The sequence below is a fragment of the Lissotriton helveticus genome, chromosome 12 (assembly GCF_964261635.1).
Source record: "Lissotriton helveticus chromosome 12, aLisHel1.1, whole genome shotgun sequence".
Lineage (NCBI taxonomy): Eukaryota > Metazoa > Chordata > Amphibia > Caudata > Salamandridae > Lissotriton > Lissotriton helveticus.
The window spans coordinates 385,711,436-385,728,932 of NC_136073.1; positions in this window are offsets into that span (position 1 = coordinate 385,711,436).

Sequence of the window (17,497 nt, forward strand, 5' to 3'; positions counted from 1 at the left end):
GCATTTGGGATTCATCATCCCAAATGCAAAAATCGCAAATTTTGAAATCGCTAAATTGCGAGGAATTGCATTTAAGGAATCTCAATTTGAGATTCCTTAAATGCAATTCATGAACCATTTTAGAATTGCGAATTCGCAATCTGGGGCAGCAATTTACAGCGAAGTCTGACTTCGTGGTAAATAGCAAAAACTTAGAAAAATGCACTTTAGTGCTTTTTTCTAATTTGTATGTTACACACACACATGTCCTTTGGACATGTGTGTGCGCAACACCAGTGTAAATTACCATTTCAGGGGTGCTACAGGGTTTCCTTTGGACACCCTAGCACCCTTGAAATCGCTTCCTTATTTGCGATTCGCTAATTGCTAATCGCAAATAAGGAATGACTCCCCATTCATTCCTATGGGCCTTTGGGCCATAGGAATGAATGGGGAGTCATTCCTTATTTGCGATTAGCAATTAGCGAATCGCAAATAAAGAAGCAGTAGAAATCGCATTTAATATTGCGATTTCTACATGAATCCTGTTTTGCGAGTCTTTAATAGCGATTCCTTAATAATCGCTATTAAGGACTCGCAAATCGGGACATTGATAAATCTGGGGGTATGTTGCTTGTCTAGAGGTCCTGGCCTCAGATTCAACATTTGTAGGCATCGTTGGTGCTCCTTATCAAGGATATCAAGTATAGACTTGCCTTTATACCCTGTTGTTTTACCGTTGGGCTGCCCCAAGAGGACAGAACATATCCAGTATACTCTCAGATGGCCAAACTGAGCACATACTGCCTGTTGGCAGGTAAGCTACCTCTTGCTCAATGTTGAAAGCAGGCCACTCCGTCCTTGCTTGGTACATGGTGGACTAAAGTTTGGAACAGATTTTGAATGAAGAAACTGAATGCAATCATAATAGACAAGATGTTCAGGTTCGCTAAAACATGGAAACGTTTTTGTGAATGACAAGACCAGGGCCGGGCTATTGTAGCAAGCGCTGGGCGTTTCCTCAGTGGCTCGCCAGGGTGGGGGGCAGTTGTGGACCCCTGGGAGGCCTTTTGGGGGGGGCCGGTTTTGCAGCATAATCCACCCACTGCAACAAAAGCTGCAACGGTGAGACAGGAGTGATGCTTTCAACTACACCCCCCCCCCCCCCCCCCCCCCAACCCTACCAGGGCCGACCGAGCTGTTTGTCGGGGCCGGTTTCAGTTTCCAGTCCAGCCTCAGACAAGACACATCCCTAGCTTGGCAAGGAAGGAAGGACTTCACAGAATATTGGGTTCATCCAAATGCATTGGTTCAGAGGCCGAGTCATTCAGTGGGTCGTGAAGGTTATCAAAGAGGCTGAGTCCCTCAGCACGTCCCAGCAGGGTGCTGACGCACGGGATACCTCTTTTCCTCCTACTTGTTGGCCTAGGGCGATTTTTATACCTCACTTCCTCCCTTCCCCTTGTGGGGGTGGTGTAGTAAAAATATTAAACCAAAAAGAAATTGGCCGTGGCACTCTTTGCCCTACTACAGTAATATCCTCCCACATCCTGTTCTTTCATTGTTTTTCCTTCCTCTGTAGATAGATGTATGTTCTCCCAATGTATTGTGTCCATTTATTTCGTTGTAATTGTAATTGTCCTGGTTTCGAGCACACTCTTGCATTATCGTTTGTACTGTAAAACTAAAAAAAAAAGTAGTAAAAAAATAATCAGAATAGCCTGCAGAAATACAGAAGTTGGTTTATATGATGTCAAAAATCCCCACAGTATGCCAGCGAATAACATCGTTATGTTAGAGATGGGCTTCATTATAACAGTGTGTGTTTATTTGTGTGCACCTATGTGTGTGAGAGAGAGAATAGGTGGAAAGGGTAGAGAGCAGACGGAGATAGAGAAGAGCCCTACCATGAAGCTACCTGTCAGCACTGATATTGACACCTCTCAAAATATGGCGTTGTGTGTCAGTCTCTGCATTGTGAGTGTGCTGAGAGAGCTCTGTATTCTGTTGCTTCTTTGCCAAAGCAAACAATGTTTGTGAGAATGATTTACTCAGGCTGGCAGTTCGTGAAACAAGGGTCCCAAACAAGCACAGAGTGCACAGCAGCTGTTCAAATCTTGTGGCTTTTAGAACCTACTGCAGGTTGTGAAACTTTCTCACACCGTGTGGCGTATGAAGAACATTCTTAAATAATACACAGATTCCTTTAACTTTGTTAAGTAGAGTCCCTACTGTAAACGTGCTCCCATTTGATCCCAGACGCCTTATTTTAATTTTCCATTCATGAAGAAATTCATTACATACACGTCATAAAACAGGTGAATTTTGTTTTGACACTCCCATTCCTTTCATTGTGTTTTCCCTGTGATTATTTGAATTGCTCTTGTTTGAGACTAGTGTATTTTGACATATTCATATAAAACTTTGTTTATGGCAATACATGGGGAGTGTGAGAATCGTGAACAGTGTTAGTAGTTTACAATTGCAAATGTAGTCTTTTAAAGCATTGGAGGAACCTCAGACACTTAAATTGCATGGTGTTTTTCACCATATTCAAGAGAGGTTGTATACTGTCAAAATGCAGCATAGTCATTTGTGCTACATGAATATATACCACATGTCAGTGAAATACGTATGCCAAATCTCGACTCCACAAGGGCAGCTTACTGAAATTCTTTATGCCATTAAAATCAGGCATCGAGGCTCTCATTAAAAGAGCCCCATAATTGCTGATAGGGAATATGTTTTTGTTTTAGATTATGTGTTTTGATAATAGTTCCTGTCGTTGAACAGGACTGATTGTAAGTGGACATTTCATATGCACATACTTGTTAATGCATGCAGTCTATAAGGTATTAGATTTCCGGAATGTGTATGTGTAGAAAATCACAGGACGCTATTAATATTTCCCATTTTTCAAGTTTGACAACATTCAAGTAGAAACACTATTCATCTTATACAAAAAGCATATAGTGACCCAGTTTGAGGTAGCTTTTGCCTTCTACCTGTAGATCAGGTAGGATGCTATTCTCTGCAGCCCAATGTTTTTATGTGTACTCATATGACTTTGGTAGATGTTTTCTATGAACTGTTTGTCTACTCTGGAACATGACAGGAATGTAAATGAGTTCCATTGTATATCAGTCAGATGCAGCTCCTCCGTTAAGGCGGATGTGAGTTTCCTCAGTGCTCACTGAGCAGTTCAAAAGGAAAAAATAAAACGATAATAAAGCAGCATTATTTTCATTTTATTTTACTGTACTGGCTCAGTTGGTTGGGGGTTGGGGTGGGGTGGTGCGGGGCAAAACTGTTGAGAACTGAGGGAGGAGTGGTAGGAACTTTCTAAGTGCGCATGACAGTTTGGCTGGCCGTCATGGGCAGGCCAAACAGTCATGCACACTTAGCGTGTTCTCCAGCAGTCTGTAAGGCACAGCCTGGGTGAAGAACATGCTTAGCCTCCCATTCCCTCTCTGAGCCCCAAACCACAGTGCTGAGACCAATCACAACGCTGCTGTAAGGCAGCATCGTGATTGGTTAGGGGATTCTGTGAGGCTGTGTTCTACCTGCTCGGCCGCAGTGGAGAAGAGGATGGAGGATGGAGGAGAGGTGGCAGCTAAGTCCTTTTATTTATTTTCATTTCCACCTCCGCTGACCCGCCCACCCACCCCGGTTTGTTAGCAGCCGCTACTGATGTCAGTTATTGTATGTGGATATTCTAACAGCCCTCCTGTACAGAGGTTGTATAAAGCAGATTATTTCTACTAATATGACTTCTCCTTTCAAGCAGCTGAATTTGATTTAGAATACTTTTTGACTTGTAACACATTCCAAAACCTCTCAATCCAGACATCTACAAACACAAAGAATCATTAACCCCAACGGTCACAGTAGCTGATATCCAGAAATCTGCTAAATTGTGAGCATAGAATCAGCTCCATAGATTATCTCCTTGGCCGAACACTCGCCACGGGTTATCACACTCTTGATATTCCTGGCCACACCAACTTACACCACTAACTATTGCAAGAACTGCACAATTGACACTTGTTTAGCGTCTTATATTAATAATAATGGAGGGCAAATATAATACAGGCCCACTGTGGGCCCAACCGTTTAATGGTTTCACGATCTTCTCTTTTCTAATGTGATTTTAAAAATCCTCTTACTTATCTGGTTAATTTTCAAAAAGGGTATTTGTTTGAGATGAAGGCTTTGAAAGAGCCTTCATAAAAACATCTCATGATAGTTGGTGATATGAATGAAGCCTGTTGAGTTGAGTCCTTTACAACATTAGGCTTTTGTAATTGCAATACTCTTACTACTTTGGAAAGCCATACTAAATGTATCCACTAATAACACCTAACATCTTTTAGGAAGCACTTTTAGAATAGATTGTTTTAGGTAATTAAATATGTTTCTCTAAAAGTATCAAATCATTCTTTTTTTACACTATATCACTGAATAAGTGTACTGCTAACAAAAAATATCGCTATGCAACATGACAAAAGAAAAGTCAACTATTAAGAACAAAGGTCCTTAGCTTTTTTAAATAAAACAAAAAAATGATGAAATATAGGCCATAATCGGGAACTATATTTTGTCACTGTCCAGCCGGACAGGACCTTTATTTACAACAATGTAAGTCTTGTGGTTCAAAAAATAACAAGGCACAGTCCTGTACCAAGAAAGAAAAGAACACAAAAAGAAAAGAAGAATTCCAGAGTGTTGGAAACAGGCAAAAGAAAGAGCAAATGTTGGCCACTTTTCAATCAGTGTTACATTCAAGGTATGCCAAACAACTGCCAAAACACAACATGATTCAACACAATGGTTAGGTTGTGAAGGCAATCTACAAAGTCGACGTTTCGATCCCTAGTGCTCAATTAATTGGGACCATCATCAGGACTGACAGATTTACAGTATTTGCCTGTCAGAATAAAATATTTACAATTTGAATGACCGCCTGTAGGAATAAAAGGAGGAAAGAGGGCGAGAAGAAAAACGTTTTAGACAATAAACAATTTCAGACATTAAAAGAGTGTTCATTAGACCTGAAGGTTATTGGATCACCAGAGATAACAAACGCATGTACTCGGATTCGACTTATTAGTGCTTACACATGTGGTCCACTCGTGGGGGGTTTTTTGGGGGTATACCGGCGTGGTAGTGACTTGTGAATAATTTAGTATACTTTTATAAAGCCTAGTCCTATTAAAAATGTTCTGGTAGTGCAAGTTTAAACAGACGCGAGCCGTTATTTCGAAAAGTATCCGTGTTTTATACATGCAGTGGGCGTCCGTCATGGGGCAGTCTTATGGCTTCCGGTGGGGCGAGCAGATTAGAAGGAATGAGCTTACCCTGAATTCGCGATCAAGAGCGTCCCTGTAAGAGGAAGTGGAGTGGATATGGGTCGTCCGCCTGAAATTAAAAAAAGGGGGGGGGTGATAGGATGAGGTGCTGCTTAAGGCGGGGCTGCAGTGTAAAGCCCAGGCTAAGAAAAGGGAATTACCTTGAAGGGTTCGTAAATACTCAAGTCAGGTCCGTGCTCCACACCGGGTAGCTTGGGACTGCTTTAAAATTGTATCGTTCCCTGTAAGGAAATGAATGGAGTCAGGAGAGTGTCCTACCAAAATGAACCGGAACACACGCACTGTGGATCCCTGCGGTTCTTACCTTAAGGCGAGGTGTCCTCACTGTGCCTCGATCGGCATAGTGGTGGCGGGTGAAAGACGATGTCCAGTTTACCGCTAGCTTCTCAGTGGGAACCATTGCACTAAAGTAGGCGTGCAAGGCGTCAGGCGTGGAGACGGCATGGATGGGCGCCATCTTGGGATGGGAGTGGGTGACCAGAGTTGCGCGCCATGTTGAGTGGGTCAGTGCGTGACAATGTAATTTGGCAACGCTTTGCTATGAGGATGGGCAGGGAAAAGAGTGGGTGCCATCTTGGAAAGGGATCGTGTGGGCTGAATAGGGTGCCATATTGGGGGGTCAGTACGTGAAGTGACATTTGTGCAAATGATAGCATTTACATTGGTGAACAGGTGCGTCAATTATTGTGCGGGTGCCGATATTGTGGGTGACTTTCTTAAAAAAACATTTTTCATTGTATTTGACCAGTACATAATTCATTAAAGCAGCAAACCATTTTTGGTAGGACACTCTCCTGACTCCATTCATTTCCTTACAGGGAACGATACAATTTTAAAGCAGTCCCAAGCTACCCGGTGCGGAGCACGGACCTGACTTGAGTATTTACGAACCCTTCAAGGTAATTCCCTTTTCTTAGCCTGGGCTTTACACTGCAGCCCCGCCTTAAGCAGCACCTCATCCTATCACCCCCCCCCTTTTTTAATTTCAGGCGGACGACCCATATCCACTCCACTTCCTCTTACAGGGTCGCTCTTGATCGCAAATTCAGGGTAAGCTCATTCCTTCTAATCTGCTCGCCCCACCGGAAGCCATAAGACTGCCCCATGACGGACGCCCACTGCATGTATAAAACACGGATACTTTTCGAAATAACGGCTCGCGTCTGTTTAAACTTGCACTACCAGAACATTTTTAATAGGACTAGGCTTTATAAAAGTATACTAAATTATTCACAAGTCACTACCACGCCGGTATACCCCCAAAAACCCCCCCACGAGTGGACCACATGTGTAAGCACTAATAAGTCGAATCCGAGTACATGCGTTTGTTATCTCTGGTGATCCAATAACCTTCAGGTCTAATGAACACTCTTTTAATGTCTGAAATTGTTTATTGTCTAAAACGTTTTTCTTCTCGCCCTCTTTCCTCCTTTTATTCCTACAGGCGGTCATTCAAATTGTAAATATTTTATTCTGACAGGCAAATACTGTAAATCTGTCAGTCCTGATGATGGTCCCAATTAATTGAGCACTAGGGATCGAAACGTCGACTTTGAAGATTGCCTTCACAACCTAACCATTGTGTTGAATCATGTTGTGTTTTGGCAGTTGTTTGGCATACCTTGAATGTAACACTGATTGAAAAGTGGCCAACATTTGCTCTTTCTTTTGCCTGTTTCCAACACTCTGGAATTCTTCTTTGCTTTTTGTGTTCTTTTCTTTCTTGGTACAGGACTGTGCCTTGTTATTTTTTGAACCACAAGACTTACATTGTTGTAAATAAAGGTCCTGTCCGGCTGGACAGTGACAAAATATAGTTCCCGATTATGGCCTATATTTCATCATTTTTTTGTTTTATTTAAAAAAGCTAAGGACCTTTGTTCTTAATAGCAGTACTTACCCACGGTCCGCAGCTAACTGTTTGGGTTACCTTGTTACGAAAAAGTATAAAAGAAAAGTCAAGGCACAAGCTTGATGGAAAGCTTAAAGAAATGTTGTTATATCACCTTTCAAAGTGAGCTGCGATTAGTATTTCTCATTATGTTCATGCATACCCCATTTTCTGTATCTGGTCTTTCTCTAACTGTTTTAGACACTGATTCCAAGTGGTGTGAAATAGGGTGGGGTATGTACCACACCCTATTAATACCATAATCCTAGGTAAATCAATCAATCAATCAATCTATCAATGAGAGAATTGTATGCACGCTGCTCACCCGTGAGGGTCTCAAGGCACTGGGGAGGGGAGTTCCACAGTTCCGTTCAACCGAAGAGCCAGTTCTTGAGAGCCCTCCTGAAGTTGTTTAGGGACGGGGTGCATTTGATGTCGATTGGGAGCCTATTCCAGGTCTTGGGAGTGAATTGGGGCAAGGATCTACCACCTGCTTTGGCTCTGTGGATGCGTGGGCTTTTGGTGAGGATGAGGTGGGCGGATTGGGGGTTAATTTTGGGTATGTGGAGGGTGATTCTGTCGCTGAGGTATTGGGTTCTGGTGTTCTGTAGGCATTTGTAGGCAAGGATGAGTATCTTGAAGGTGAATCTCTTCTCGACGGGGAGCCAATGGAGCTTTCGTAGGTGTTGGTTGATGTGCTTGTGTCGAGTGATACCAAGGACCAGTCTGGCGGCGGTGTTTTAAATCGCCTGGAGCTTGCGGAGTAGAGACTTGGTTATGCTGGCATAGAGGGTGTTTCTGTAGAGCAGCCTGCTGGTGATGAGTATGTGGGTGAATGTCTTTTTCGACTTGAGGGGAATCCACTTGAAGGTCTTGCGGAGGATGCAGAGGGTGTTGAAGCAGCTGGAGGAGACGGCGTTGCCCTGACAGTTCATGTAGAGCTAGGAGTCGAGTATGATGCAGAGATTTCTACCGTGGTCTGTGGAGGTAGGGGGTTGGGGAAGGTGGTGGACCACCAGGTGTTGTTCCATGCAGATTGGGTGGTTCTAAGGATGAGGACTTCTGTCTTCTCCGAGTTGAGCTGTAGGCAGCTGTTGCTCATCCCGGCTGTGATGTCCTGCATTCCTGCATTCCTGCTTGGAAGTTGAGTCTGGTGGTGGCGGTGTCCTCAGTGAGGGATAGGATACAATGTTGAGGCTGTGCTGATGGATGATGGCAGCGAGGGGGCCATGTAGACGTTAAAGAGGGTTGAGGTGAGCGATGATCCTTGTGGGACTCTGCAGTTGATTTCCATGGGTTTGGAGCGGAAGGGTGGCAGTCTGATCCTTTGGCTTCTGCCAGTGAGGAGCGACCAGATCCAGTCGAGGGCGGCTCCCTGTATTCTGGTGTTGTGTAGTCTGCCTGTGAGAGTGCAGTGGGAGACAGTGTTGAATGCAGCTGACAGATCGAGTAGAATCAGGGCTGTGGTGTGGCCTTGGTCTAGGAGGGTGCGGATGTCGTCCGTGGCGGCGAGTAGGGCAGTCTCGGCACTGTGGTTGCTGTAGAATCAGGACTGGGAAGGGTCGAGGATGGTGTTGTCTTCGATGAACCTTGTTAGTTCTGCGTTGATGGTCTTCTCCACAACTTTTGCCACAAAGGCGAGGAGGTAGATGGGCCGGTAGGTTTTCAGGTGCACATTTTCATTGGCAGGGGAAGGTGCCGGTCACGAAGGTGGTGTTGATGGTGCGTTGTAGTTCAGGTGCGATGGTGGTGGTGGCTCTGTCGTAGATGTGTGGTGGGCAGGGGTCTGCGGGGGCCCCGAGTGGATGCCTGTCATGGTTGAGGTGGTTTCTTCGGTCGTGAACAGTGTCCAAGAGGATATGGTGTGTTGGCTGGTGTTGCTGGTGGTCAGGATGCCTGCGGGGCAGGCGTATGGTTGTTGAAATTGTCATAGAGGTTTTTGATCTTCAGGTGGAAAAAGCATCTGAGCTTGTTGCAGAGGTCCTGGGAGGGAGTGATGTCCGTGGCTTCACTGTGGGGCTTGGTGAACTCCTGTATGACGCTGAAAAGCTCCTTGGAGTTGCTCAAGTTCATGAGGATTTTGTTGTGGATGAAGGTCCTTTTGGTGGTTTTGATGTGTTGGTTGTATTTAGTCATGGCGTCCTTGTAGGTGGTGTAGTTTTCGGGTGTCTTGCTGTTTCTCCAGTTCATCTCTCAGTGTCTACAGGTGCGTCTCGCATCTTGGAGGTCAGTGGTAAATTAGGTGGCTTTCCTGGGGCCCTATTTGTTGGGGTTGGGTAGTGGGGTGAGCTTGTCTGCACAGGAGGTGATCCATGTGTGGAGTTCCCTGGCTGTGAGGTTGGCATTGGTTGCAGCGGTGGGGGTTGTGCGATTGAGGGTGGAGTTGAGTTGCTCCTCAGTGACCCTGCTCCAGTTTCTTCGTGGGGGCGCGGAGAGGGTTTGGGTAGCTTGGTTTTGTCGGCGAGGAAGTGTACGCAGTGGTGGTCGGTCCATGGGGGTTGCGTGGTGTGACTGAAATGGACGCTGTTCCTCCTTCGCAGATGTGTTCAAGGGTGTGTCCTGCCTTGTGGGTCAATGTGGTGATGAGTTGTTTCAGTCCAATGCTGGTGAGGTTGTCACGGAGGGGGGAGAAGTTGGGGTCGCTGGGGTTGTCGAGATGGAAGTTCAGGTCTCCGATGAGTATGTAGCCAATGGTGGCAATGGCATGGGGTGCGATGAGGTCGGTGATGGTGTTGGAAAGGAGGGCCTGGGGTCTGTAGGCAAGGGTGCTGCGGAGTGTGGAGTTGGGGCTGGTCTGGACCTGGAAGTGCAGGTGTTTGGTGGCGGGGAAGGTTTTGCTGGAGGTGGCAAGGTGGAATGAGCTTTTGTGTGCGATGGCGAGGCCTCCTCCCGGGTGTTTGGCGCGGTTCTTCCTCTGGATCTTTTATTCCTCCGGGATACCGATGGCGATGTCCGGGGTGGAGGAGGCATTGGTCCAGGTTTCGGTGAAGAAGACGATGTCGGTGAGAGTGAGTCTAGGATGTTCCAGATCTGTACGCCGTGTCTGTGCGAAGAGCATACGTTGAGGAGGATGCATTTTAGGGTGTCGGCGGTGTTGGCGGCCGGGGTGGTGGTGAAGGTCTGGCGGCAGTAGAACTGGCCGTGGGTCGAGTTTAGTGTGGACTGCTGGCAATCGTTGTTTCTTCTGGGGTTGAGTGCATTGAGGGCGTCAGTGTCGTAGCGGTGGATGGTTCGAGGTCAGGGTCCCTGCCGATGGTCGCAATTGGGTTGCGGACGAGTGCAGACGGGCTTGCCTTTGGCACGCCTTTGATGTAGCGGGCGCCATTAAATAGGAAGGGGAAGGGCCGAACAGCTGGGAGGTGGGAGCAGGGACCAACCAGGGGGAGGGGCCTCAAGGGCAGCAGCGGCAGGAAAACGGAGGCAGGAAGAACCAGATAGAAGTGAAAAAAAAAAATAGGTAAGGTAAAAACAAGAAAGTAAATAAAGGCAAGTAAAATAAAGGCACATCAAAATAAAGGCAAGTGTAAATAAAGGCAAGTAGAAATAAAGGCAAGTAAAAAGAAAGGAATGTTGAAATAAGGGCAGGAATTAAGAAATGAAGCCTATGAAAGTGGACCTAACGGCAAGGGACAGAGGAGCGGGCTGGCTATCAGGCTGAAACCCAGGCAGAGGAGGGCAACAGGAATGAGAACGAGCACCAGCGGACAGACGGCAGCCTTGAACCTATCAGGTGGAGGTCAGAGATCTTGCACAGTACCGCAGAGCTGCTGGGGAGAGAGCCAGCCTCGACCAGAGGTCAGACAAAAGGAAATAATGAGTGTGGGAGAAAGGGGAATGGGGTGTGAGAGGATAAAGAGAGAGAGAAAGAGGATGAAGAAACCACAAGAGAAAAATGGAAATAAAAATAATGCAGCGGTCGGGATTCTCCTTCTAATTTGGAACGTGGTGCGCCCCCACCCCCCTCCCCTTGACAGTAGCTCCGCAGGAATCTTGGAATCCGCCCCGGAATGTGTCCGTGGGGGTGGGCACTTGTGTGTCAAGGTCACTCCCCCAGCTGGTAAGTAGTTCCTATACAGAGTTTTCAACTTGGAAATGAGAAATAAGAGGTGGTATCAGTCTTTAAAACACCATGGGCAATATCTATAACATTTAGGGACGCTGAATTGAAATCAGAAAATCACAATTCCTAATGTGCAAAAATGTACACCTCTTGAAATAGCGATTCCTAGTGGGTTGCAAATAAACTTACCTCATGAATAATAATGAGTTATTGATGGAGCAAGGATTCCACGTAACACGACTTGCTTGTTTTCAGTCCTCTCAACATAACGTTAATGTACTAACTAACATGTTTGTCTTATTAATATTGCACTTCACGACACGTTAGGTATCTAGAAGAAGATTGCTTATGTGTTTCTACTAACAATAATCCGCTTGCACTAAAATGGCGGCTGCTACGCGGGATTTCCTACTGCGCATGCGTCTGTCATACTCATGTGACATGACGTCTTTCTCGGCTTGCAGGGAAACTTTCGCATCTGTGCACTAGAACTAAGATGGCTGCTCTGTGTTACAGCATGCATGAAGCTTGCACTGCTGCTTTCGCTAAGCTGTTCGTTTTGCCTAATCATTAAAGGAATAGTTAAATTAAATTAATGAGAATAGAGTAGAGATAAATGGTATACAGCACATTCGCTTATTCTGTGTTATAAAACTGATTATTTTCTATTTTTTCATGTAACGATAATCTTGGGCCTGGGAGGTGTTGTTACTCCATCTTGAAAACCCACACTGCGCATGTCAAACTCCAGAAAAAGCTGAAGTAATTTGACATTGAAACCATGCCAAGCTTACAGCACACTATAGGATGCGCCTGGGATTCTAACCTGCTGACCCAAGCGGAAGAAAATATTGTTTACAATGTATTTCTATAAGAGCATTCATTGTTGGGTGGAATAAAGATGCATGGGAAAATTAAATTTGATGGGCGGGAACGTTAATAGAATATTCAGAAGTAAAAGTTTCATTTTAGTCTGGTGTGATGATCTCTCCCCGTCTCTTGTCCAATCAAAATTGGGGATCCTTACACTTGCAACATTGGAGGGTGGTACACTGCCCTGGAAAATAGTATAACTAGGGTAGGATTAGTTAGCTAATTTATCCGACTTGTCCGAATAGCTGACCTGTCACTGACCAAACGCACTCAATAGGTGATTAAGAGCAGAGGTGCTGGCGGAGCACTCTGTCAGAAGATTCGATAACTCACTCGGGGTTTGGGAACAAAGGTGCTGGCGAGCCTAACCCAATCGGGGTTAGGCTGTTAGCTGCAGAGAGGGTTGTAGCACTGGTGTATCAACTTTAACTGTGGGTGCTGGTCTTAGCCTATGGTGGTCCTGTCCTGACCCAAATTTGGCTGCACCTGTCCTGATTTCTGGTCGGCACCTGTTGTCTCGCTGGCACTTGCACTTTGGGTTCTATCCTTTGACAGATCCGTGGTCAGGGTTGATCTTCATACCATTCTGGGTAAATATTCTATGTGGGTATGTCATTGTACTGTTTCCTTCTCTCTTCCCACCCTGATGTCAAATGTGTAAAGACTGCTTTATAAAATCTCTGCATATTTTCATTCTAATCATTATTTTCGTGATTGAAAGATTTCTGATGTTTAATATTTGGATTAAGACTTTTAAGAAATTTAGATAAAGAGTTTAAACCTTTCCCGAGTTTGTGGTTATTATACGAGTGCAAATGTTATTATTCTACCTATTATTCTAACTCCTTTTGATCTCTTAGGACTTTAGGTACTGATGACAAGGATTGATAAGTCAATGGTAAAGGTCCTAATGAAATAAAAAAATCACTGATTAGAGTAAGTGCTCAGGTTACCTGATTAAAACTCATCATATGTTGTTTTTAAGTATGGGCGGAAAATTTGTTCCGCTCGCGGAATTTGTGAATTTTTGCCAATTTCGCGATCCGCGAATCACGCGAAATTGTCCAAAAATCCGCAATTCGCGAGTTGGCGGATTTTTTTTCCTGTTTGCGCTTCAAAAATCCAATATCGCGCGCGCGGCATTGACTTACCATGATTCTGCGTTTGCTGATGAGTTTTCCTCCCTGTTCGCGTGCGCTGCGAGATTTTGGTAGCTGGCCGAGCGACGCCGCGATCGCGAACACGTCATTGCGACCCAAAACAGGAAATTGCAAACGCGAACACGTCATTGGGACCTGAAACAGGAAAAAGGCATCGCAAGCAGGCTGGTTAAGTGGAAACAACATGTTCGCGACCGTTGCGACCGCATGTGCAAGTTCTTGTTCCCGAACTGGTAAAAAAATCTCGCGAACTCGTAAAAAAAGAAAATTTCGCAAGCTTGCGGAATTTGGCGGATTTTTGCGAATCGCGATTACGAATACGAACGAATTCGCGTATTGGGAATTCGCAAATTCAGTCCATGCTTAATTGTTTTTTGGGCCCAGGTGAGTATGGTATGACCGAATCGGGTGACCTAGGCGCTCTATCAGTAGGTCACAGTTTGCAACCCATTACGAATTGCACTATCACAGGAATGGTCACCTGCTCGGTCACCATGTATGTGATTGCTTCTTTTTTATATTTGAAATGCAGCTCATTTTTTTTTAACACCATAACTGCTATGGAACGTCCAGCTCCAGTGCTGGACGTTCCATTGCGCAGGTGCAGTTCGAACGTTCAACGGCCGACGGCAGCACTACGGAGGTAGTGGTGCCGTCGGCCGTTGGTCGTGCGCAGCACTTAAGGGGTTAAAGGAAAACAGTATGTGTTTTACGAAATATAAAATGTAATGTTTAGGTTTCATTTCTTAAGAGAAGGGAGTGGTCCATGGCTCAGCAATTGTTCATCAGTCTTTGTAAATTGGGCCACTGGCCAAGATTATCCACTCTAAGGGTATAAACTGCTGCATGTAGATCAATGATCCCCATCTTATTGTCCAGAGAGGAGAAATTCTGTCAACCTACGAAAATGTCAACCCTGTGTTTCATTGAATAATCCTATAATTACTTACATTGCACATTTCTGAAAATAATGTATTTCTGGTTAATATATAAAAAATGTGATTATGATTAGCTTCTGACAATAAATGAGTGATAACTTGCTTCACCCGAACTGTGATATATCGGAGGTTTTGGTGTGAAATAGCTGGGTAGACCTGTGGCTTAAATCTTATTGATGGGTACTTTTCGTGGGCTTATCAATTCTGTGTGCAATTTTGGCAAAATAGTACACTGTGATCTATTACGTTTTTTACTTAGAGATTAGTACTGGTTTCCACATGATCCTTTCATATAAGGAATCTTAGGAATGTGTGTTAGCCCTTAGTTGTGACATACTCACTCACTGCTGTTCTCCCTACACTGCCTTCGAATAAGAGTATGTATATTTTGAAAATTGTGAAGATTTTTTGCTTTTGGACCAACCAATTCTTGAATATCTGCTGTGAGTCTCACTAACTGAGTCTCACTTACTGCAAGCTCAAGTAATATGAGTTTGAGTGCTAGCCACCAGTGTATACTTTTTAAAAAGAGGTATGCTTCTGCATAGCCGGAGTATAAGACTCTGGGATGATTGCATGTTATCACGTTCGCACGTACATGGTAGGTTGAAGGAATTAACTACTGTCTAACTCAGCATGCTCTTTGAGCACAGGTAGGCTGTTGTAGATATAAGCTTTAATAAATTGGATATGGCCTTTGAGGGGACATTAAAAAGTCCAGTGACCACTTGAGATCACCATTTACAAAAGTCTCAAGATGTTGTACAGAAGGGACGTGAAAAGGATGGAGTGATAATGTTTCATTATTGGATTGGGCAGTGTTGTCCATTTTTCGGCAATTTTTGACTCCCACTTTAAAATTCCTATAAAAAGGAGATCATTTGGAGATCATCCTGTGACCTGGGAAATTTACAACATAAGAGGAAGGCCTGGCTGTAAGAGAGAAGACTCTTGACACCTGCTGAAGAAATGGACTCAAAGAGTCCTGATGGAAAAGATGATTCGAGAATGCCTGACTTTTACTGGTCTCCAGGGACTAGGATTTGTCTTCAAGGCCAGTAGAACAGGCCTTGACACTCCCTTTAGGGGACAGCAGAAGGAACACTTTTTGAGGGACCCTGGAGGAGAGGTTTCCCCTGTACGTTTTGTGGTCTGGTCCTGTGGGGAGCTGCCACTAAAGGAAGACCAACTGACACCTGCTGAAAACAGAGGTGCCATACAGGTGACCAGGAGGCTATGATGCGTGGGGAGTTCTGGTAGAGAGGGTAATCTATTCATAACAAAACAAGCTCCACTCTCCTAACACTCCAGACAACTTCAAAAATATTTTGTATGAGTCCTTTCACAACTTTCACAATAAGAGACTGAGTCCATCTATTAGGGGTTTCATTAACTGGGGGTGGTACTACAAGAAACCATAAAAAGGTGTCTAACAGTGACAAAGAAAATGTCTGAGGATTACAGTGGAAAGAATTGGTATGTAAAGAAATGGGAAGTGCCTCACAGAAGCAACCATCATAAGCCTCGGAAATCATGCTGCTGACTAGCTTAACTTGTCATCGGCACCTTCCTATGTGTGCAGGAAAAATTCAAACATTCTTTATCTGCTATGGAGTGTAGATTAAAAAAACAATATTTACAGAGGTTTATGTACTAATACCTGTGCTAAACAACAAGGTCATCTGAAAATCTGAGAGTTCACACATCACTCTCTGTGTCAAGAAAATACAGAAAAAAGATGTGAACAAAATGTGCCAGAAGTACCAAAAACATTTTAAATATATAGGTCTCAGGAACATGATTCAAAAGCATCTGCCATGTTTAGACCATCAAAGTAAATGAGCGACTTACATGTTCCACTGACAAAGAAAATTCCGGCAATTCCATTAGGACAAATTGACTTGACCGTCACCCAACAGTTACCACCAGGTGAAGCCTACCTGTGGTCAGTGGTTCATATACTGGACTGGTTCAAGCTAAACCTCCTGTGGTGCGGGAGGAGAACATTTCCTTGTCCAGGTACACATAAGGAAGGGCAATCTGCCATGACAGCTGTGGGGTGCTGCTGTGTGAAACCCCAGACAAAGGTGAAGGGCCAACAGCTCAGACAGAAGAACAGATCTTTCACCCTGCACAGCCTCTTCTGCTGGAAAGAGGAGGCTGAGTGCCCGAGATGCAGGAGAGGCCTCAAGAAGACCACAACAAGCTGGAAAAGTGCAGGAGTATAGGCCCTAGCACATCAGAGGGGATGCATTGAAAAACTGCTTACAATGAACACTGCTGGTTGTCAAAGGTCACAATCAGGAGCTAAACGATGTGTACCTTGTGTAAACTGGCCGAATGGGCCTCAATTGAAGGACCTGCTTTTAGGTGGCATTGTGGCAGCCTGCTCGGCCATAGCATTATCTATCTTGCTTTGCAATTATTTCCTAATTTGCCCCAGGGAAGACGAGTGCCCCAGTGAACCCACAAATTAGCAGCACACATAATTCCCACTCCCAGCTTCCCAATACTGCCAAAGACGGCCAGGGCCTCAGAGGCGCTGCATCACCTTGAGCACCTAGCACTTGCTACTGGAAATGCTCTGATTATCGCCTATGAAGGTCAGCAGCCCAGGGTACCATAGACCACCATGATTCAATTCAGTCAAGGTCACAGGCTTGGCTGGAGCCCCAGAATCATTGCAGTGTGCCTCCTCTGTTTTCTATGCCAATATTCAATGGGAATGGGGAGAATACCACAGTGCAAGCCTCTCCTGTGCAGACCCAGACTGACGAAGGAAGATGAGGCTCCCATGCTGGCTTGCAATCAGATGTTCCAGGTACATAGAGCTGGTGGTGCACAAGGGTTGTGGGACTCCCTCGTAGCACCTATCATACCTGGTGTAGGTGCCCTACCTGATGTGCAGGCCTCAAGATAAAATAAAATGAACTTTGTGGACCAACAGACAATTGGTGTAAACTGAGGCACAAAACAGACAATAAACTTTGCAGCTGTTACTGTTTTGCCTTTAGACAAAGGAGTACCCAAGAAACATTTGGGGTGTTTGGAAAAAAATGTATACTTTAAAATAGTGCCAGAGGTGTAAAAGATGCCCCACAAGTGGATCAACCTGGCCCTGAGCTTTGCCAGGAGGGTTGCAGACATCCTCAGGTGTCTTACCTCAAATATTGGACGAACACCCTAAGTGTGAGATGAATGACCAAATAGACTTTTATTATTCTTAC